At 48.4% G+C, this 23,926-nt stretch overlaps 1 protein-coding gene and 2 long non-coding RNA genes across 4 annotated transcripts in view; 2 read left to right on the top strand and 1 right to left on the bottom strand.

Annotated features, from left to right (window-relative positions):
* Positions 1-362: 362 nt before the first annotated feature.
* LOC137210499 (uncharacterized) lies at positions 363-4,480 on the top strand. The gene is made up of 3 exons (XR_010936584.1): positions 363-531; positions 2,012-2,129; positions 3,352-4,480. It is a non-coding gene; the product is annotated as an uncharacterized lncRNA (long non-coding RNA).
* A 16,263-nt stretch (positions 4,481-20,743) lies between these two features.
* On the bottom strand, positions 20,744-22,226 carry LOC137209816 (uncharacterized). Its single transcript, XR_010936116.1, has 2 exons — positions 22,000-22,226; positions 20,744-21,361 (listed from the first exon to the last, which is right to left on the bottom strand). It is a non-coding gene; the product is annotated as an uncharacterized lncRNA (long non-coding RNA).
* Positions 22,227-22,355: 129 nt separating this feature from the next.
* The window catches only part of ST3GAL1 (ST3 beta-galactoside alpha-2,3-sialyltransferase 1), an 88,374-nt gene continuing 86,803 nt past the window's right edge, over positions 22,356-23,926 (top strand). Inside the window, exon 1 of one of the 2 annotated variants that reach the window (XM_067711195.1) lies at positions 22,356-22,617. The gene's annotated coding sequence lies outside the window, so the exon portion shown is untranslated. Of the gene's footprint in view, positions 22,618-23,163; positions 23,254-23,926 lie in introns of those variants that run through there. The other variant, XM_067711196.1, reaches the window with a different exon arrangement.

A 23,926-nucleotide genomic window follows, 5' to 3' on the forward strand; every position in this document is an offset into this window, starting at 1 on the left:
CCATACTTAAGCTTAGCCTCCTGAGTCAACCGCTGACCTCCCAAACTTGGAAATATCATTTAACCGGAGAAGATTACAATCTGGTTTGCTTATCAGCCAACAGCTGACCTCAAAGCCTTTGGCAAGACAAGATGTTCTGCTCTCCCAATGAGATCAATAGTACGCTTCTGGTGGTGTATTTATCTGGCTAGCATTTCTGACATATGTTATGTAAAACTGCCCCTCTTCTTTCAGCTGTCTCTGCTTTATCTGAATTTCTGACTTAGCTTGACCCTAGACTAGAGCACACTGACGCTTACGCAACAGCACAGTGTTTCTCTTTGGAAGTCCCCTGTGTTCCCACAGTGGCCTTGCCTCCTGCCCTTGCCCTGCAGATAAGACAGCTGTGTCCCACCTGCAATTCTCTGGGCGAATTGGGATCCAACATTGGCTGAGTCCTGACTGCCTTCAATTCTTTGAGAATTTTCTGGACTTGACTGAGGTCCTTTTCAGACCTTCTTTGCCAGCTTTGCTGGGACTAGAGACTGCTAGGTGAGTAGCCGCACCTGTCTCAGCGTAAGCGTAGGTCATGCCAAGCAGACTTTTCCTCCGCTCTCCAGGATGGCAGGGGAGAAGTGTAGCTGGTGGGTTAGGACCCAGGATGGGACCCCAGGGGTCAGCTAGGGAAAGCAGAGGTCAGGAGAGAACAGCTTGAAAACCTAGCGCTCTAAGGTCGGACTGAACTGAGACTGCATCCGGTTGTGCTTCTTATTTGCTGGGTGACGCTGGGTAAATGACTTATCCAGGCTGAGCCTCCCAGCTCTTATCTATAAAATGGGATTATGATGTCCACCTTTGGGGGTTAGACTAGATAATATAAATGAAGTACTGGACACCAGGCCTGTCACATACACTCAATAAGAGGGAGTCTGTAATTTGATTATAGAGTAGGTCATTGAGGGACAGAGCTCACCAATGTCACGCATCTTCCAATGCTTAAAACACACACACATAGAGAGACATGTTTTCCTGTGCAAAATTCAATGAAGAATAACTGAAAAAATTAAAAGTGATATGACTTCTTCAGATATTTAATACAATAGTGGCCCACAGGCCAAATCCACCCATGGCATATATTTTTTGTGGTCCACAAACAAAAATAAATTTTATATTTTTAAAGAAAATTTGGCTGGTCCTTGATTAGAGAATAGTCCTAAGAACAGCCTCCTGTGTCGAGTGCACACCACGTGCACAGTTACCTTCACGGATAGCCTTGGTCAGTCTTCCCAAGAAACCAGCAAGACACCCATCGTTGTCTCATTTTGCCGATGAGAAAACCAAGGCTGAGAAAGCATAAATAATTTGACCAGAGCCACAAAGCTAATGAGTGGCCAAGCCTGGATGGAGTGTCACTGCTCTAAACAAACTACTTTATCGTGGACCTTCTGAATTGATTTGATGAAGCATCTAAACCAAGAAAGGGAAATCCACGAATGCCCAGAGTCCACTCATCAGCCTGAAGGCGAGGACATGGCTCGTGGGGAGACTCACATCCAAGGCCCCATCCGGGAGTCTACGTCAGCTGAGTCAGGAGTGAGAAAGGTCTGGGTCCTCACAGGAGCAAAGAGCAGGAGAGACCTGGTAGGCTGTCTCACACCTGGGCTGGGCAGGGGGAGTTGGGATGTTAGGAGAAGACAGTGGGGCATGTGGAGGGGGCTTTGGGGAGAATTTCCTCAACTTGATGAGGAATTATCAGCACCCCACCCAGGTGCTAGGCACATGCCAGGTGCCTGGAGAATGCAAACGTGAGGAAGGCCTGCTTCCTGCCTTGAAGTCACACTAGTGGGTAGAGGAGAACAGACTGCAGACATGAGGTCTGTGTCAACGAGCTGCAGTTCAGGTGCGATGGAGGAAGCGTAGGTGGAGCCCTACTGGGCGAATCAGGAGGAGAGGGACCCACGGACCTGCTCATTGGCATCTGCTTCCCTTCTCTTCCCTTCCTTCCTCCCTCACTAATATTTTCTGAGCCCAGTGCAGTGATGGATGCCGAGGAAAACACAAAGAAGCAGCAGATCCATTCTCTGCCCTCACAAGCTCCTGAAATCCTGAGGGGAGAACATGGAGCAGGACTCCAGAGCAGCGTGGCGGAGGTGTGTGCAGGCGCCGGGCAAGTGGGAGGAGCCTCCGGGTGGAGTGGTTTCTAAAAGCGTGTCAGGCACCGTTGAAAAGACTTTACTAACAAGATTCCATTTAATCTGCATCTCCAAGTAACACAGTCAGAGCAAGGACTCCAAAAAACGCAAATGCACTGAGGCAACAGCAGACTCTGCAGGGCCGCCGCGTACAGTTCCGCAGATCGTGCACTGCGTGAAGGGGATGAGTGAGAGCTGAAATCCAGCCCTCCTTCTTCTGGCCAATTTGTGTGCTCTGGTGCAAGCCTACCCCTGCCCAAAGCAACTGGGGCTTTTCTTCTCACGAAGGGGCCACCCACCCCCCACGCTGTGGGGCTGCACCCACCTACCAGGGGCCTCTTTTTCAAATCCCGTCGAGACTCCGTATAAGTTAGCAATGTCCCAACTCTGAGGATTTAGAAGGAGCCAGGCCTGGGTGGGCTTGGAGACGGAGACATTTTCACCTTTAAAGCACAGAGAAAGACAAGACAAGTATCGATGCTGAGGTTTTATAGATGGCGTGTCCCAGGCCCCAGGAGGAAGCCCGACTTGCCCAGGGGCCACACGATTTGTCAGCCGCACAGTTCAGAGTAAAACTGACCCCTGTGTTTGGCAGGCTTCCCTCTACGTCCCGCAGTCTCTGAGACTGTCTCTCAAAATGCGGGAAAGAGGACAAGGAAAGCAGGGGGTCGGGGGCCTTTCCCAGCTTCACCAACCATGACTGGGCTGCAGGACGGCGCCATGGCTTTATGACCTTCTTGGAAAAACTCAAAGTCCCTGTAGTCAGGAGTCGCTCAAAGTCTTCATAAATGGCATCATCTCATTGATAACTATATTGAGTACATGCCCAGTGATAATAATGATAGCAGCAAGAGCAGCAGTAAATTGGGGTAGTTTTCTAGTCAACTTCTATTTTTCGAATATAGTGCTGCATTTCAAAGGTCTTTTGTGCAGAAGCCAGGGGTAACGCACATTGGGTGAAGAGGCATCAGAAGAGAGGTATTTCCATCCAGGATCCCTAGAATGGAGCACGCTGGGATGCTGGGAATGTCACATAGTCTGATGGAGGTGGCGTTTCTGTACACAGGTGCATACATATGTAAAATGCATTGAGCTTTACACTGGAGAGTCACACGCTCTATATAAAGTGTATTTCCACCATAGGCAGTTGACATGTCCTGTCTGATTTCATCCTGCACAGGCACAGCTGCGTAGAATTGTCGACGGATTTACAGGGGAGGAAGCTCAACTCTGCCACTCACCAATGCAAGCTCAGACAGTCTCTCGGAAATGCTGCTTCTTTACCTGAAAGTGGTTCCTGCTAAATTAGATTATATGGGGTTGTCTGTAAACCCTTGGTCACCACTCCAGCCCTGCTTTGTCTGCACATCACCCTAATCGAGGTGGATGCCACTGTGCGCTGATGCACTGAACCACAGTAGGCTGTTGGGACATTAGGGTGGATCCCATCTGGACAGCACTCGTGTCCTGCAGTTGGCAAGTCAAAGCTCGTACTGCTTGCCCCACAACAGGCCAGTTAGTCAAGAGACCAGGCATTAGGGCGAGGAATAGCGACTTTATTCGGAAGGCCAGCAGACAGAGAAGATGGTGTCCCAAAGAACCATCTTACCCGAGCTAGAATGCAGGCTTCTTTCATACTGAAAGAGGAGGGGTTGTGGTTGGTTGTTGCAAACTTCTTGGGGCCGGATCCTTTGTTCTTGGGGCTGTCCACCTAGGTCGGGTCACAATGTTCCTATAAACCTCCAACAGGACCAATGTTATTCTCTGTTCTGCAACTTTTTATCTCTATAGGAATGGAAAAGTGGTATCCCTTTAAAGGTCAGAGCCTTGAGAATGGGTGATCCTGTATATTTCAGGCTGTAGGCAACATTCTTAACTTGTAGCCAAGGCAAGAGAATACAAAGGTTAAAGGAAAAGAAACAGATCCCATATGGAGTCGGATTTGTTCTTCTCTATTACACTGTCTCCTCCCTGTGCAGCTGCCTTTTCTTGAAAGCAACTTGAGCACTTAGAAGGGTGCGCAGGGCATGTCCCTCCTGATTGTGTGAAGTGTTCCGTGGCAAACCTCGATTAAGCAGTCATAAAACTATTTAAAAACCCCAGCTGGAAGGATAGGGCAGACCCACTATTTCCATGCTACTTGAAATGAGATTGCTTCCTCTTAATCCTGGAAAATATAGCGTGTATGGAAGTGAGTGTGTGTGAGGGAGAGAGGACAAGAACATGGTAGGCAAGCACCCCAAATTCCCTTTTATCTTGGAGCCTGTGCGCTTCCTTTTTCTGCTGAGCTGTTAGTCTGGGCAAAGGACATGGACAAACGTGTACTCATTAAAAATGCTTCTCACGTGGCTAATCTGTGCGGGGGTTTGGAAGAGCTGGCATGATGAGCCCAGAAATTAGGACAAGGCTGTGCGTTCTCCACGAGCATCAGGCTCTGCCTCTTCCCACTTCAGGCTCTCGGTGGATGTAAATGAAACGTTCGTTGAATTGAATTGAGCAGAGAGAAGCTGATAAATAATCCCTCTCGACTGTGTTCCCCTGGAGATCCATCCAGGCACGCACAGGTACAACCAAGTCAAATCTCAAGTCACCGAGTCATTATTACTCTCCTATGATGAACCGGAAGCGGCTGTATTCAGTTATTCATTTGTTTATTCAACAGACATTTATCTGTTGAGCTCCTGCATTTGTCAGAAACTGTGCTGGGCGCTGGGGTAGTTACAAAGAGGTAAACCCTTCACCCTCAAATAACTCAGGAAGAGGACACGTTCCCTGATAAATGTAACACAGTGGGCTCACTCCCAAGGCTCCTGAAACCTGCAGGAGGCGCATTTTAGCTGGGGGCACGTGGAAGGCATGCAGATAAGTTGCAAACTAATCTCTGTTTAAGTTCAGAAGAGCAAAGGGAAGAAAATGGGCATTGGTTAAACTCCATCGTGTTCCTGGCTTTGACCTAGGGGTTTTTACGTAGCTTGTCTGGTTGCACTTCATAAGACTCTTGCAAAGAAAGGGTTTTCCCCTCATTTTGCAGCTACGGACACAGAGTTTTAGAGAGGTGAAGATGACGTGTTCAAGGTCAGAGAACTAGAATGTAGCCGATCAGTGTCTGAAGGGTAATTTTCCTGGCACCACTGAGGGGCATAGAATGGAAGGGGTTGGTGGGTTGGGAGGCTGGCTGGGTAGCCCATCCCGCAAAGAGTTTGCACTTTATCCTACAGACAGCTTTGCTGCTTGGCGGCTCAGGGGCCAGATCTGGGTTGTGGTAAGTGTCGAAAAGCAGCGAGTGGAAGTGTAGAGCATGAAGTCTAGAGCTAGATGTCTGGCGGGTAATGTCAATTCCACCTCACACCAGCTGTGCCATGTGGGGCAGGTGACTCAGCTACTCTGAGCCTCATTTTCCTCATCTGCAAAATAGAGATGGTCACACCACTTCCTCTTTCCCAGGGCTGCTGAGAGGAGTGAATGAGTGGCACATTATCCTGTGAGAAGCAGTGCCCAGAGCAGAGAAGTGCATAATGTGTGTTAACAATTCTGATGAATATACAGCACCTAGCACAGTCTCTGGTACCTAAGTGGTATTTAATAGATGATCATTTTTCTTATCTTGTGTTTTACCAAAATTATCAACTATCTACAATGCTTAATTGATCTGTAGCACAATAAAGAAGGAAGTATTGGTCAGCTACTGATGCCATCTGGAGACAGGGGCACCGTTTATTCATTGAGAATAAACCTTTTCGGACAACTCAGAAGTTAGGGACCTAGGAGAATGCACTTTCTTGACTCGAGATGAGTTTCTGTGTCCCGCTGTGTGGCCGTGATGTGAGGGGCTGCACAGCCATTCACAGATCGCTCATGTATGTAACGGGGGGTCTTTTCCGCGGCTGGCTGGCTTGGAGCTGGTTAAAAGTTTCTTTTTCTAGAGTGCTGCTTGAGAAGTACCCCAATTTTACTGCAAAATCTAGATACTTTTCCTTTGGCTCTACCACCAACCCCTTGTGTCATCCTGGAGGTGTCCCTTTCCTGTTCATTTGCTTATTTGATCTTCATAATATCTCATTTAGCAAATGGGAAAGTGAGAGGAATGAAGAGACCTGCTTCAAATTACAGAGACAATTAGACTAAGGATGAAATAGGAACGAGAACCAGAAACTGGGCACTCCTGGCTAGATTTGGATGTCGGGAGAATGCAACAGCTCCTCGAGGCAGGGGTATCAGACGCCTTCCACCCCCAGGACGCAGACCAGCTCCCCATAGACCCCTCTGTGCACCCTGGGCCAATTTCCCACCCCAACTCTGCAGGGCTGCAGCCCCTCCCCTCATGACAACCTTCTCCAGGGGTCTCTGCTGCTGCAGAGGTGAGAGATACCTGGAGCCTGGCCAAGACCGCAGCAGTAGCCCAGGAATGTAGGACAGTGAATGCCCCAGGGAGCAAACCTTTAACCTATGTAAAGTGGGAGCCAATGGACGCGTTCTTCCCCCTACCCCCTCCCCTCCCCAACTGTCTGTTTCCTGGTACTTCACAGGCCTCTTAAGAGACAGTCCCTCATGAATAAACAATACCAAATGGAGACCAGCTCAGTCATGCAACTTGGGATGCATCCCCCTCCTTCCCTGCCCCCCACCTCCCCCTTTCTCTCTCCAGCTTCTTTGGAATTATCTATAGCAAGGAGTAACACATAGGCTTTTGCTCAGCCTCCGCTCAGTGGGATTCTCAGAGAAAGTAATTTCACTCTCTTTATTATTAATTAGGATAGATAAAAGGCTGGAGGGAAGGAGGGGGAGAGAGGAGGGGGGAGAGATGGAGAGAAGAGGTGGCATTGACTGTAGATGAATATTGAAGAAGCATGATGAGTATTACAGGAGCTGAGACCAGTACAGTGGTTCAGGTTCAGTGCACAGACTCTACAGCCAGCTGCCTGGATTACATCCTTCTTTCGTTAATTACAAGCCTGTAATTGGGCGAGTTACTGACCCTTCCATTTCCTCATTTGTAAAGTGTAGATGATAATAATTTCTGCCTCATAGGGTTTCTGTAAATATTAAATGTTCTGATAGTTGTAAAACACCTAGAATAGTGTCCGATACAGTATAAGCATTATGTGTTCATTAAACACGCAAATCAACAAATGCCTCTCCCTTGAACTGGTATGCAGGACTCTAAGGAAGTTAGTGAGTTTCTCTGGGCCACAGTTTCTTTAGCAATAAAATAAAAGGCTTGAGTTACAGTCAAGTATCTGACCAGTTCTGATCCCGGATATTTTAAGGAGAGCCCAGGTACTAATGCAAATCCAGCAGGGACGGTCTTCATGATCTTGTATAAATGGTCTTAAGTTTTATGTAAATTTTGCCATAATTCATCCTCACAAGAGGTCTATGAGGTTGCAGTGAGTTCTCTGCATTTTACAGATGAGCAAGAGAAGGCTCAGAGAGGTTAAGTAACTTGTGTGTGGTTACACAGTGAACTGTGGGGGGAGAATGCACGCTTGGATCTGGTTGACCCAGAAGCCCTACCAAGTGATAATCCTGTTCGAGGGCTGACCAACTATGACCGTAGAGATCTAAGTTCTGGGGTTAAAGATGTGAAGAGTGGGCTGGTGGCATCCTGGCAATTTGTAGATTACTGACTGGGTGTCCTTCTGCATACTTGATGGCTTATGAGAAAAAGGGGGACAATTGCCCAAAGGTCTGGGGTTGGAGTGTGAGACGAGATGGATTGATCTGTGGGCTGGAGTATAAGGGTCCAGATAAGGAAGGAAGCACACATTTTGAAGGGAAAATACCATTTGGGTGAGAATTCACTTATTTCTCTGTCTGCCAGACACCATGTTGAATCTGGCCCATGGTGGATGCCCAGCACAGGTTTCTGTGGGACTACTTCAAGCTTTCCCAACAAATTTGGTTAGATGAATGCTTGGTTTGGGTTTCTTAAAGTTTTTTTGTTTTTTTGTTTTGGCAAGATGTCTCTATGTTACTATGAAACACTTCATATTTTATTAAAGGAACGATTGCATAAAGTAAATAAGACGTGGTTTCTTTTGTCACATTCTTAGAAGAATGGCAGTGGCAGAAATTCAGAGCCCCAGACTTTCTCTGTAGATTTGAAGGGGGACGAGGCTGAGGGGTCATTGGAGGATGGAGGGGTCGGGGGAGTGAGGAAGAGAGACGTGCACCAGTAATAGCATCTCCCTGCTTTGGGTCTCATTTTTGCAGAAGCCCAAACACTTCCCTTCAGTCCAAGCTCATGGCATTTGCTGTGAGTTTATTTTGATATTGTCACAACTGTCCCCAGAGAGTGACATTGACAGGCTTCCTTTTCTTTTTGCCTTGGTAGCACAGCACCAGATTCATTGCTCACGGGTATCAGAATCATTTCATCTTGACACCAAACCCTGGCATCTACAGATTCCAAGAAACATGCCTCTGCTTCTCGAGGAAGCTCAGACAGGTCCTTGCGTTGGGGCAACCAGGACATGACAGACCATCTGTCTGGCAGAGATTACTTTATTTAAGTGCAGGGTGGGCTTGGACTCAGATATGCAGAATGAGCAGTGGATGGATTTATTATTCTATCTAATGCATGATTATTTGAGTACCTTTTTAAGCACTGGAGACCCAGCAGGGAAAAAGGTTGATAGTCTCTATTTTCAGAGAGCCTCGTTTAAAAGGAGATTCAGAAACTGAACCGACTGCTTCCCCCAACAACCGATTTCCAGCAGGGGTGATGCCCTAGCAGCCAAGCGCAAGGAAGGGAAGCGTATCAGAGAAGGACAGTGTGGTCTGGGGAAGACCCTGTTCAGTAAATATTCAGGACCACCAGCTCTGGGTCAGGGACTAGGCTGCAGTGGGTACAACATGATGGAGAGACACACACACCCTGCCACAAGGAGGTCACATCTGATGAGTGCAAAATGGGGTTACATGTAAGGTGCATAGAGCAGTAGGGACAGAGATTCAGCGGCATGCCTGGGGAAGTCAGGGGCTGTTTCAGGGAAGACAGAGTGTGATCTGAGGCTTGAAGATGAGTGGTCTGTGCCAGCTGGACAAGACAGCAAGGAAGGAAGGAAATACACACGGATGTGGAGGCACGAGAGAGCGGGGAGTAAATAAGATGTAGCGGGAGTCTGGTACTTATGAAACACAAAAGATGACTGGAAGAGAAGAGAAGAAGCAGAACTGGGAGTGGACAGGTAGCCAAAGGCCGCCCTGGGCCGTCTGCACGCCATGCTGCGGAGCTGTCACCTTTATCCCGTAGAGGAGGGGGGCTCGGGGGGGCTCACAGAAGAACACACCGAATGGTTCGGTGGAGCATCCAAGTAGTCCTGAGACAGCGGTGGTGGTTTTCTGCTTCCCCTTCTCCATCTCATTCTTATTTTCCTCCTCCTCTCCTTCTAAAGTTGACCCTTGTTGAATATATTGTACAATTACGAGTTTATTCCTCTGTCTTAACCAGACTCTTGTCATCATAGACCCTCCTTGGATATTCGTCCAGAAGTTGAGGTCACTATTCAGTACACGATCCTTATGGCCAGGGTGACAGGTGGGACTGGCGAAGGGAATCAGAGCACACAAACCAAGGAGGAGCCCTTAACACGACTGGGTCCAGTCGGTTTCAGGCAATGTCGCACGGACAGGGCCCCTGTACCTGCAACTATAGCAGGTACAGGGGCCCAACGGGTCATCCAGGATATCTATTTTGACACTGGGCTTTTTCCAGCCAGAAAATATTTGCTTACAAGGAACATACATAGTCCATAGTTAAAAAGTAAGGAGGACAAAAGGAATCCAATGGAAAACTGTGGGTTCATTCATATAATTGAAAGGAAAGCTCAGCACCTAGGGAATAATAATAATAAACACACATTGAACACCTACTATATGTCAGCTGCCATTCAAGAGCTGCACATGTATTAATTCACTTAATCTTTACAACAATACTAAATACTAAAGAGGACATTAGTATGGTGCTAATTTTATACATTAGGAGACTGAGACTCGGAGAGGTTAAGTAATGAACCCAAAGTCACACAGTGAGGCAGCATCAGAGCCATGATTTGAACACACAAAATCTGGTTTCTGAATCAGGGCTTTTCACGCCTGTGCTAAAAAAACAGGAAGTAGGAAGGTAAAATTGAGTGTTCTAGGTAAAAGGAAATAAAGAATGATTGATGTCTTCGGAGAAGTGTCACATGTGACGGGCCTAGCTTGGGATGCCTGCCATCTTGTAACTGAGGAAGGAGAGGGTCCCTTATCCGAAAGGCTCCTCAGACTACTTGGAATAAGGGAGAGTCATTTCTCAAAACAAGCCCAACTCTGGATTCCACATAAGATTTAATTTGAAGCAACAAACAAAGAAACAAACACAAAAGAACTCCACTACTAAAAGAAAAAAGAAATTATCACCGGAGACCTCTTATTTGTATGTGAATAAATAAAAAGTTTTAAAAGTTGAAGCTGTCAGTGTTTATTATTATTATAATTATTATTATCATTATTAGGCAGCTTTTGCATATAGAAAAATATTTAAGGTTGATTTTTTAAATGTATTAATATGAAAAAAATTTAGAAATCCATTTTTTGCCTTAGGACTTTGAATTCAACTTACAATTCTCTTTTAACATAGACTATATTTTAACAGTTACTATCAGGGAGTTGCTTATTCAATGTTTAAAGAAACCTAGATAACTTTAAACAATGGACCCAGATAAAACAACTCAATTCATTAAATCTCCTCCAATACTTATACCGATATGATAAGCAAAAGCCTTCCTTAAGTATTTAGGGACCTCCCTGGTGGCACAGTGGTTAAGAATCCACCTGCCAATGCAGGGGACACGGGTTCGAGCCCTGGTCCGGGAAGATCCCACATGTTGCAGAGCAACTAAGCCCGCGCACCACAACTACTGAGCCTGCGCTCTAGAGCCTGCGAACCACTACTACTGAGCCCATGTGCCACAACTACTGAAGCCCGCGTGCCTAGAGCCCGTGCTCCACAACAAGGGAAGCCACCGCAATGGGAAGCCCGCGCACCACAACGAAGAGTAGCCCTTGCTCGCCGCATCTAAAGAAAGCCCACGCACAGCAACGAAGACCCAACACAGCCAAAAATAAATAAATAAATAAATAAATAAATAAATAAATAAATAATTTACAAAAAGCCTTCCTTAAGTATTCAAAACATCTTAGTGAAGCAATAAACTTAAAACCAAGTTTAAAGACTCTTAGATTCTTCTAAACAATCAAACATGGCAAATTTTCTTTCTTTAAATTTTCCAATAAAAATTGACAAGTCTAAATTAAACTGCTGCTTGGTTACATTTTAAAGTAGCGTCATCAATCTAATCTGTCTCTAATATGTCAAAAATATTTTTTATTACACCACATACTTCAAATACCAAACATGTGCTGATTTTCCCACAAGTATTATTTCTGTGATTTACTTTCCCATCACTCGGTGTATTTCTATGCTTTCCCAGGGTGAAAGCACCAGGAGAATAAACAAGTTGCACCAGGAGAATAAACAAGTTAGCACCAGGAGAATAAACAAGTTGTTTTAACAACATAAGTAAGTACCATCTTAAACTTAGGAGCTTATCAGCCAGAATTTTCGGGCCAGAACCCAGGATCTGAGACGCAAGGACAATTTTTTTCTTCATAACAACTGGCATGTTCAGTCTTTTCTGGTTACTATGGCAACAAGCGACTCCAAGTCCATGCTTTGCACATGGGATTAGGTTCTGCACTCGGGCCCTGGTCAAAATTAAGTGATCTAACCCCTTTTAACCCTGCAGCACAGACTGCTAATTGTCCCCACATAGCCACGTCTTTCAGCATACATTCCCAGGATAAAGACTACATTACCAGCATTCCTTGTAGCTAGGCAGCAGGGAGTGGCCTGGGGGATGAGATGCAAGCAGATATTGGTGTGGGCAATCTGTTGGAGATGGCCTGAAAGGTAAAGGACATGCTCTTATCTCTTTCTAAATGCCTGGAATAAAGATTTGATGGCTGGAGCTGCAGCAGCCAATTTGAAGTAGGAAGTAAGCTTATGGACGGATGGTAGGTGCTCTTGAGGAACAAGATAGATGAAGCCTGCGTCCCTGAAACAATAGAATGCCATATCAGCCTTCCTATCAGGACTTGTAAAAGAGAATTAACTTCTATCTGATTCAGCTACTGTTATTTCAGGTTTTCTGCAGCCCACTCTCATCCTAACTGCTACAGATACTATCATCTGATTTGCATAGATGAGATTCTGAATCTTTCCTCCATCAACAAGATTTTTCACCAGTCAGCTATTTTACCGCCTGATGGAATTCCACCCTCTCCCATGACTGGCTATGGACCACAGTCCTAAGGCACCCTAATGACTTAAATAATTTTACCAAATGGGCAGCCCAAATTAGTAGCAGATGTCATGTCTCTTAAAACTGATGCCACAGCTCCCAACACAATCTTAAGGTAGATATAGCTGCCTCCAGAATCATTAAATGCAGATTATTAAGTGCAAGAAGCTAATATTAATTTATATTTTATGAGTTTGCAGTTCAAAATATATGTCAACATCAAAATACTTAGTACATTGATACACATCAAAATAGCAATAGCTAAACTTACTATACACTTTCTCTGTGCATGGTGTATTTAATAATTATCTTCTTTAACCTTCCCAACAATCCCAGAGGGTTGATCCTATCGTTATCCTTATTTTAGACACAAGCAAGGTGAAGCTAAATGTTTCGCCCAAGTTCACACATGCAGCTCCACCCCATAAACCACTGAGTGATAGAGGTACTCCAGCCCTTGTGCATTCTCTGATTTGTTTTAATTACCAAAAGGGGGAGGGGAAAAAAAGATGTTTGCAGATTTAGTCTCAAGGAAAGTTAACCTATTAAACTATCAAAAATACAGAGAAATAATTTCAGGGCCTCTTTTTTTATTTCTCAATAACATATATTGATGCCATCTTCATTCTTTGAAAACATGGAACACTTATATCCCAGATTTGAATATTTAGGCTTGGTTTCAACTGGGAAAAATAACTCACTCTCCTTTGGGGGAAAAAATAGGCAAACTCCAATTCTGAAGGCCACCACCGTGGGCATGTATTTTAAAAAAGGAAGAAGTACAAGGCTTTCTTCCCTCAGAGAGATGCTGCTGGCTTGGCAGAGTCCGGACCCTGGGCAGCTCTTAAACTGTGTGACTTTCTATTCTCATTTATAAAACATCTGCAGGAACATTGGCAAGTGTCGTATGCATTAGAAACATACTTAAATTAAGGATGGTCATCATTTATTGAATACTTAGTAAGTATCTGGCAGTGAAACAGTAAATTTTTATATATAATATTTCTCCTTAAAAGGTCTCTGAGAGGCAAGTACACATGCCCATTCTGCAGATGGAAACTAGAAGACTCAGAAAGTGTGAATCATCTGACAAGCGGCTTCAGCACACATCTCAGAGTCCAGAGCCCCACCCTGCACCTCTGTGCTCGGCTGCTTCCTTTAGCAAGCAGGGCTACATTTCACCCTTCTCGGTCTGTTCTTTCACTCAATTTCCCAGGGTAAGGCGCTGGTTTTTAAATGTCATAAAACCATGGTATAGAACATTTTTGATCCCTAAAGAGCCCCACAATTTCTTTTCAAGAATGACGTGTTAACCTTGGGGTCTTGGACAGCCTTCAAATCCAGGAATTGCCTTCTACCTGTTTTGATTTTACTCCAAAGTAAAATCATTGAAAAGTATCATAGAACAAAGGTTTATGGTTGCATGGACTCTTAGAGATCGCCTAAGCCAGTGGTTTCAATCCTGGGAAGGGTTTGCCCAAACGGCAACCCAATGGGAAGCACATGTACGACAGTTTAAACCACCTTTGTCGACTCCCTCTCTTACCCCTTCTTGGGTTTCTCTTTCGAAGTACCTTTCATAATGGTAATCAGTCACCGATTGGGTCATATCCCTAATATCCAGCCCAGGGCCCAGCCTACAGCAAACATTCGCGAAACGGATCAATGCAGATGGAAAGCCAACGTGGAACCCCTTAGGTCCCCTACAGCACAGTTTGAGAACATTGCTTTAAATCAGCCTCCTAATTGTACACATGAGAAAACTGATATCAGAAGAAGGAAACTGATGGATCTAGAGACTGTAATACAAAGTGAAGTAAGTCAGAAAGAGAAAAACAAGTATCGTATATTAACGCATATACGTGGAACCTAGAAAAATGGTACAGATGAACCGGTTTGCAGGGCAGAAATAGAGACACAGATGTAGAGAACAAACGTATGGACACCAAGGGGAGAAAGCGGCGGGGGGTGGTGGTGTGATGAACTGGGAGATTGGGATTGACGTGTATACACTGATATGTATAAAATAGATAACTAATAAGAACCTGCTGCATAAAAAAATAAAGGGCTTCCCTGGTGGCGCAGTGGTTGAGAGTCCGCCTGCCGATGCACGGGACACGGGTTCGCGCCCCGGTCCGGGAAGATTCCACATGCCGCGGAGCGGCTGGGCCCGTGGGCCATGGCCGCTGAGCCTGCGCGTCCGGAGCCTGTGCTCCGCAGCGGGAGGGGCCGCAGCGGTGAGAGGCCCGCGTACCGCAAAATAAATAAATAAAATAAATTCCCACTGATGCTAGCATGTATGGTATCTACAACCAGCTCGGGTTCCTAAAGCAGCCAACCTCCCCCTCCGCAAGGCCAGGTGGACACATTCTGTTTTCCACTCGTGCAATCAGTTGGCCTGGCCGCCATCTTTGTTCCCTCCACAGGTCTGGAAAACATTATCACACATAGGAAACCTCTTACTAAATTCACCCAAAAGCCGTAAGTTATAGCCAACAAAGCCTACCCTTACCAAACATTAAAATCTCTCTGATAAAAAAAGCAGTCCTCCCAAATAAAATGGCCTTAAACATTATTATTGCCTCACAAAGAGACACCTAGGCCATTATCCAAACCAAATAACATATGTTCATACCTGATAAGTCTACGAATATATCATCTTTATTAAATCACAGAGAAACACAAATAAACGCCCTCAATGATCCTATCCCCAGCCTAAAACAAATGGTTCGGATCATGGGGCACTTCATTAAAAATAAAAACAAAACTGTTACTTATTTTAAAAATCATTATCTTAACTGTGCTTTTCTTTACATGTACCTTTATTACTGCTGTAGTATCTGCTTCCAGTATAGCCAGGCAGCCACCACACAGTCCAGTTTCATGCCAGCAAAACTCATTGCTGACCGCTCAGGGCATATTACAAAAAAAAAAAAAAAAAAGAAAGGAAACGTAAAATTGTAAAATCCGGTCACAGAAAAGAAAATGTTGGAGGAGGTCAGCAAGAGGACATGACCTCGGGTTGACCCCTGAGCTGGACCCAGGCAATTGGAGGCTCCTCCCCTTCCCCTGTCCTTGGGATGAACTCTGCCTGTCATGCCCACAGTGGGAGCTGTTTTCAAGGACGCAGTCTTGAGAGAGCATGTGTGGTTGAGACCCTTTGGATGGTGTATGTCACTGAGCCCCTTTAAGGCCTCTCTGTAAACTCAAGATTCTGACCGGCAAGTGCAGAAATCTACTGGTTTTGTTGCCCAAAACAAACTTCGTAAGTTTCCATACTTATTAAACCTGCCACCTACCAATCTGGTGTGTCTGCCTCTCTCTTGGGTCTCTTCTTGCCTCCACCTATGGGGCTGGTTTCATATTTCACCCCAAAAGCTCCTGAGGTTGCAAACCAACAACCTGTTTGTGATCTCCCTATACCCACTTGTTAGCTTATCACGGTGCTACCCAAACGTGGTGAAATAACCAGCCACCATCAGTCTCCTGCAAACTGGGGGCTCCTTGGGGGCTGGAACGATGTCGTGTCCACCTCCTTGTCCCCAGCACTTGGCACAGTATCTGACACTTAGTAGGTGCTCAATAAATTTGTGTTGGATGAATGAAGGATTGCACCTTTTCTCCAGGACTTTTCCATCTTATTGGAAATGTAGCTTAATACGCAAATAAACTACCAAGCTACAAGGAATAAAAGATTCTAAGAAAGACACAGGATTTCATAAAGGGAAGAGACAAAAGCTACACACGGGATGACAGTAACGGTTTCATGTGGGGACAGTGAGACAGCAGGGGTCAGGCTAATGGAGAACCTTCGAGGGCACTGACTGTCCATTTGCAGAGCCTGGTGGTGGGTTTTCTAGGACTGGTGATGTGTGAGACCACAGGTATGACAGGCACGGCAGGACACTCTATTTACCTATTAGTGGGTTTTGTCCCCTTTGTGTTCCTGTTTTCCCCATTTCAAACCAGGCCTTGGATGTTTCTTTGCCTCAAAGACTTTTGCCAAAGGGAAAATTAGAAGTAGGAATTCTTTGAAATCCTGTTTCAATCCATGTACAAAGGAAAAGTGGAGAGGAGCATACTTCTGAGAACACCAGGAGGGAAAGTGACAAAAAGGATCTCTGAGGCTGGAGGTCAGCTGGAGGTCTGCAGAGGGGAGCCACCACTCAAGGGCAACACCCTAAAGAGGGGTGAGCAGGAAGGTCAAGTGTCCCTGGAATTGTGGGTTGAATAGTGTCCTCTAAAATTCACGTTCCCCTGGGAACCTCAGAATGTGATCTTATTTGGAAATAGGGTCTTTGCCCATGTAATTAATTAAATAAATTAAGATGTGGTTATACTGGATTAGGGTGGGCCCCCTAAATCCTGGTGTCCCTACAAGAGGAGAAGATACATACAGACACACAGACAGACACACACAGACTCATACAGACACACAGACACACACACATAGCCATATGAAGATAGACGCAAAGATCAAAGTGACGCTTCCGCAAGCCAAGGAAGGCCAAGGACCGCCAGAAGCCACCAGAAGCTGAGAGACAGGGGACAGATTCTCTCAGAGCTTCCAAAAGGAACCAAGCCTGCTGACACCCTGGTTTCAAAGTTCTGGCCTCCTGAACTGTGAGAAAATAAAGTTCTGCTGCTTTGGGCCACCCGGTTTGTTGCAGTGTGTACTGGCAGCCCTAGGAAACGAACACATCCAGGAAGCCTGGACCGCATGACAGGCGTGTTCAGGAGCCATGGTCCTTTATGGGTTGGGCAGGAGGCTGTGCTGATACAGTGAATGCTGCTAAGAAGCAGAGTTCCCTCGTACCAGGCCCTGTGTTAGAACTCTGGACCTTTGCATACCTCAGGGGTTGAAGAGTCCTGTGATGGATATTAGGGAAATCTTTTCCAGCCCAGCAACAGGGAGATCTATGTTGATTTCAAGGACACAGAAACGTGTTCATTTAACCAGAGCTTCTGGGCTGAGTCATGTTTGCTATATAGGGTTCACAAAGAGGAAGAGCGGAAGGAAACAAGTGAGAAACATACATTGGGACCATATCAAGGAAGACCGTAATTGTTAGGCTCAGAAGTTTGGATTTACTTCCCAAGGCAATGGGAGCCATTGAAGTTTTAAGGGTTGAAAGCTTGGAAGTGACTTGGGGGAATGACTTTCTTGAAGGGGGACTTCAGGAAAATCACTCTGGCTGTAGTGTTATATAGGTTATCAAGTGTCTGGCTACAAGTAACAGAACCATGACCTAAAGTGGCTTAAACAAAATAACTGTATTGACTCATACAAAAGAAAGACTAGAATGTAGGCTTCAGGTACAGTGTGATCTGGGCTCTGGATATACTTAGCTTCAATTTGGCTTCCGGCAGAGGCATAAGATATCTTCCAGAGAAACTGAAATAAGAATACTTCCTTGTTCATATCCAGCTGGAAATAAAGAGTAGCTTCCCAAGGCATACTTTTAAGAACTTCTTTCCTAGAAGACCCAAGTATATTTCTATCTTGTTGATCCAAACAGGGATTAAATCTACTTATTCCTGAGCCAATTTCCGGCAAAGAGATTAGGGGAGTCATGATTGGACAAGAGCAATGAGCTGCCTTAGCTGTTGGAGCTAATATATGTGAGCAGTGTAGTGTATGGCTCTGTTTACTACTGCTGCTCAAATGCCTAGAGATTTTCAAGGTTGGAAGGGGACTGAAGAATCATGGGTCCTACGTTCCCTGTAATGAAAAATCTCCTGTAAAGGTCTCCATCCACGTATTTATTATTGACGTGGGTACATGCTGCCTGAGCAGCCTGTTCACAGTTGGATTGTTGACCTATAACGGAATGAGATCTGTCAGTCAGATTCCTCTCCTGGAAAAACTAGAACTTGGAGCGGATGAACAGTTGCCACGATGTAGAGGGGCTGGGGCTACAAGCATACAGGAAACTTTTAGGGCGACCCCAGGACTTAACAGGGAATGCCTATAGGCGAGGAGAGAGCAGAGAGACAAGGAAGGGAGAGAAAGAGAAAGACAGAGAGGGCCACAGAGACAGGCTGTCATTCTCCTTCTGGGTCCCCACTTTTAGTCAGTCTGTATATCCCTACATCACTTTTTTTTTAATCTTTTTTTTAAGGAAAGTTGGGCCAGGTCCTCACAGCCTCAAGAACCCAAAGTAAAACACTGCCCCAAACCAAACACCAAGTACCCAGCAGCTCTGAACTCATCTTTGACAAGCAAGGCAGCTCTTTCCTTTTCTGCACCATCACCCAGATGGCATCAGAACCCATTAGGATTGTTCCACTCTGATGAACCAAGAAAGGGGATGGGGAAAGGATGAAATCAATTTCTTTAACCATCATTACTAAGAGCTTTGCTGTTGCTCTGAAGACATTGTGGGGCTGGGTGGGGTGACGGTGAGCATTAAATCAACGTCAGGGCTCCCAGGGAACTCACTGTGCAGACACTCCAGTCATGACTGTTACTGGCTGGCCATGTTGGGAGACACAGTGCGGGTGAGAAGCAGGAATGTTCACAGACACACAATCCTGACACATAGCCCCAGATCCGGGCTCCTGGAAACTGGCGAGGGTATCAGAAGTGCTTTCATAACATGTCATAACTCTAGGAAAGAGGCCTTCTGTGCTACCTGGTAAGAAGTACATTGTAAAAATAAAGGAAGTGGGGCTAGAAAAAGCCTCCCAGGTTAACCCACCAGAGACTGGGAAAAGATGTGTCTGATGTACATCTTTTTAGATGGATAAGCTGATGATTTATGCATGTTTCACCAGAGTTGCTTAATAAGAAATTTCCATCTCACTGTACAGTCATCTAGGGGAACTGCCAAGAACGCAGGGGGGAAACCCAGAGCCGACTCTGATTCTGGGCTGCAAAGCAGAAGAGCTGGATGGTCTGGGGCCGCTCACTTGCCCCATCTGACCTCCCTCCTGCTAGGATATAATAGGATAGTCTTAACGACGGAAGCATTTTCTATTTTGCAAAGCGCTTTTCTGTACATTATCCTATTTGATCCTTGCCATAAACAACATTTCTTTACTAATTCATCCAGGAAGTCTTTATTGAGCATCTAGCATGTAACTGGTATGAGATGGGCACTGCAGTCAGCCGGGAGCAAAACCCGACGCACTCCCTCCCCACAGCAAGCTGAATCAGATCAGATCAGAAGGCAAACGCCGCCGATTACACAATCAGGAGAATCCACAGGGCGCCGGAGGCAGCTGTCCCCGCGAAGACAGCAAGAGGACCACGCTTACATTGGGCTACTTGGACCTGGCTGGCGTTCCGAGCCAGGCCCCCGGGTGCTGAGTCTGAGAGGCCCGTGTCCGAAGGTTCCCACGGCTGGAAGACGCTGCCGCTGCAGAGAACAGAAGTTGATGTTCCTGGGAACCCTCTCTGCTCCCCTCGTCCCAAACACTAAAGCATTTTGGGGAATGCCAAGGGCGGTGGACGCCCCGACTCACATCTCAGAAAGAGCAAAGCCCACACGATGCTTCCAGGCAGGCCAGAAGGTTCACCTCCACCCCCCTCTAGAACTGAAACAAAAACCAATACGTTCAGCAAGAGGTCTCGGGTCACGAAATACCCAAAACTTTTCTCGCAGACTCCCGGAGGGCAGGAAGCTTAGACAGGCAGCAGGGCCCGGGTGCAGCTTGGCAGGGTTCCTGCTCCTTGAAGAACTCTTGCAGATCCGCATGCTTTTTGTTTCGGCTTCCCCCCCACCCCACCCCACCTTGCCCTATTCTCTTTGTTCCTCTTTTCCTTCCCCTTCTAGTAGGGAATTTTCTCACTCTCTCCTCTGCCCCTTTTAATCGTTATCTCTTCTGCTCTGAATATCTCTTTTTTTCCTTCAACTCCCAGAAGTCTTCTGCATACCACCACCCCATTCTCTAGGGCAGGCCTCCCCCAGCTGTGGGCAGGGAACCTGGTGCCGGAGAAATCCACCATTCACACAACACACTTTTATTGAGCATTTACTATATGCTAAGTAGAGGTTTTAATGTTGGACATACATGAATTCACTTAATCATCACAGCAACCTTGTGAGATGGACAGTATTAAGCCCATTTACACAAATGAAGAAACTGAGGCACAGAGTTAGTAGGCTTAGGGATTCTGAAACTAGCCTAATTTTGTTGCAGGAAGGGGGACCCCTCGCAGGGCCCGAGAGTAGGCTCTTAGTCTAACACCCGGAAATGAACTGTCCGAGGAGACACACGTGCTGACGAAGCAAGAGACTTTATTGGGAAGGGGAACCTGGGTGGAGAGCAGGAGGGTGAGGGAACCCAGGAGGACGGCTCTGCTACATGGCTCGCAGTCTCAGGTTTTATGGTGATCGGGTTAGCTTCCGGATTGCCTCTGGCCAATCATTCTGATTCAGGGTCCTTTCTGGTGGCACGGGCATAGCTCAGCCAAGATGGATTCCAGCGAGGAGGATTCTGGGAGGTTGGTAGGCCATGTGGACTGGCATCTCCTTTAGACCTTTCCCGGATTCCGGTTGTTGGTGGCTTGTTAGTTCTGTGATCCTTACCAGGACCTCCTGTGATAGAATAACTCATGCAAACTGTTACTGTCTTTGCCTGGCCAGGGCTGGTGCTTTCAGTCAGTGTTTCCCCCAACGATTTCACACATCCAGGGAGTGGCAGGTTTGAACCAAGAAGTCGGGTCCAGCTGGTCCTGGTCTGAAGCACACACTACACATTCCTCTGATGAAGAGCTAAGGAGCTCTCTGACTCCACTGCAGAAGGCTGACCTCTCCGACTGGGGCAAGGGAAGCTGAAAGAATTAACTGACCCCGAGGCCAAGCTATGCCTTTTTCCTCTTAGCATTCCTCAGGAAAACTGTGAAAGAGGACAAACCCCAATAAGGGGATAAGAACTGTAAAACCAGATTTTTTGGTAATGCCTCTTAAATCCTGTGTCCTGCACGTACGTAGCCTTAGGACTGGCATTCTGCCATTGAGCAAGACGCCTCCAGCGCGCACACTTCCCTGTAAAGAAGGAAGGGCAAAAACCGCGCAAACCTGACCCTGAAAGGGGGCCCGGTCCTCGAAGCCCCAGCCCCAGGAAACCTTTGGGGTTGGCTCCTGCCTGGGGTCCGGCTGCCCAGAGCTTGACCTGCTCTGGATCACGCTGCAGCCTCCGCATCTGGGAGGAAAAAAACAGCGGCGGTCAGGAGGGCCAGGGCGGGGGCCGGGCCTAGGTGGCGCCTCCGCGGCTCTTATCTGGGCCCCCGCCCGAGCCTCACCGGCTCCCTAGCCCCACTCCTCCCCTCCCTCTCCCTAAATCCCACCGCGAGTCCCGCGCCCTTAGAGGAAGGGGGTGGCTTTGCCCAGCCGCCAGCAGGGGGGATCGGCCCCTTCTCGCTACCATGCACCCGACTCGGGCTCTTCAGAGCCCGTCCTCTCGCAGGGCGCCGTCACCTCCTCCGCGGGGCTGATCCCCCGGCCCCCCTGGCCTCTCTTCCCCAGCCTTCCCACCCTGAAGGCGGCGGCCCCGGCGCGAAGTGTCGCCGAGAAGTCCCCGCAGAGCCCCTCTCGGGGCGGCGATCCGGTCCCCGCGCCCGAGCCGACAGCAGTCCACGTGGCTCGGAGCTCTATATTCGGCTCGCAGGCAGCCCAGAGCGTGTGGAAACCCGACCGCGTCCGGGTGGAGGGAGTGACGCGAGGAGAGCGCCGGGCGGCGAGGGGCGGGCGCTGGGCGGAGGAAGGGGAGGGCCGCGCGCAGGAGAGGCGCCCGCCCGGCTCCGGCGCGCGCCCCGGCTCCTGGCCGCGGCCGGCCCCTCCCCGGCCCGCCCGCCTCCCCCTTCCGTTACACCCGGGGGAAGGTGTTCCCGAGACCGCTCCCATCCTCACCCCGCCTCCCCGCTTCCCCGGCTCCAGCCTCCGCCGGCGGAGCTCCACTATGCCAGACAGTTTCGACACTTTGCAAAGACAAAGACCAGAGGAAGGAGAACGAAGAGGAAGAGGAGGAGAGAGAGGAGAAGGGGGCGATGTGAGCTGGGAACGGGGCGAGTGTTCGGGACACCCCCTTTTGATTCTCCTCCGAATCCCCTCATCCCCCGAAGCCCAGGAAACTTTCGCGTGTCTCCGGCCGCGGTGAGTGAGCGCGCGGAGCCGGGGGTGCGCGGGGGGCTGCATCCACCGGAGTTGGGGTCCGGCAGTTTCGCTTGTGTTCTCCGAGTGGAGGGGCGATTGTCCGCACCCGGGGACAGAAGTGGTGGGGAAGGATCCAGGAGGGTGTGACAGGAGGGTGGAAGTGGGTTGAAGACCTCAGGTGCCGGGAGGGAGGAAGGCAAATGTAGGAAGACCCCTTCCTTAGCAGCGGTGTCGCCGGGGTCTTTGGGAGAGGAAGGAGGTCGCAGAAGAGGGTCGGGCTCAGGGGTTTACAGCCGTTTCAAAAGCAGCTGTTGGGTGCTCAACGGGGAGCCTACACCGGGTCTGGGGCAGCGGTCCCCGGGGTGGCCCCAGTGACATTGCACTCGGCGCCGGGCTGGCATCTCCCCGGTGGGGGCCGCCGAAAGGCGGAGTGGCCAACGGGGTCGCCCTCCGGCGCTTTAGAGCGGAACCAGGGGTGCTGGGGCGCGCGGAGGCCGCCCAGTGATCCGGTCGGGCGGCCGAGGGATGGTATCCGGATGGTGCTTCCAAATCCGCTGCGAGCAGGCGCAGATCGAGGAGGTGGCCATCGCCCCCGGGGACACCGCAGGCCCGCATTGCTCCGGATACGGTGGAGAGGTTGGCACCCGGGACAGGACGGCTGGACGTGGCGTGGTGGACAGGGTGGGCGAAGGGGAGCGTGGCGGGGGTGGTGCCCGTGGCGACTTGAAACTCTGGGTCCGCCCCAGTCCCGGTAGGCGCCGCAGCTGCCGCGAAATAATCTGACAAAAGTTAGCAACTTGTCTGCGTCTCGGGTGTGTGACCCGCGCGGCGTAGGGGCCGCTCCTTGGGAGAGCGCAGGAGCGGTGAGCGGTGCCACCGGGGCATAGCGCCCTGATGGGGGTACAACCTGATTCGGAATCGGGACAGGGGCGCAATTTCTAGTTCCTCCTTTCACTAAGCGAGAGTGTGTTTGAACTTGACCTTGCGGGAGGAAGCGCGGCTGAACTTGACGTGGGGATTGAGGCTGCTCCCCAGCTGGGCGCCTTCGCTGTATCCCGAGGCCTGGTCTCCTGGGAAGGGTGTTGGGATTATCTGGGCTCTGCTCTTCCGCCGGAGACCTGAGTCTCTCCTCCCTCCTACGCGAGGGTCCCAAACCGCACCTTCACGCTCGGGGCTTGGTGGGGTCGCTGGGCGAGCGGACACGTGCCCGCTCAGAAGTCTGCGAGTGGTTGGGGGCTGGGCGGGTTCTGCGTGTCCCACAGAGGGAGACAGCCTTGACCCTGAGGGCAGTGACCTCCTCACTGCGTCG

Source organism: Pseudorca crassidens, chromosome 17 (genome assembly GCF_039906515.1).
Source record: "Pseudorca crassidens isolate mPseCra1 chromosome 17, mPseCra1.hap1, whole genome shotgun sequence".
In the NCBI taxonomy this organism is placed as follows: domain Eukaryota; kingdom Metazoa; phylum Chordata; class Mammalia; order Artiodactyla; family Delphinidae; genus Pseudorca; species Pseudorca crassidens.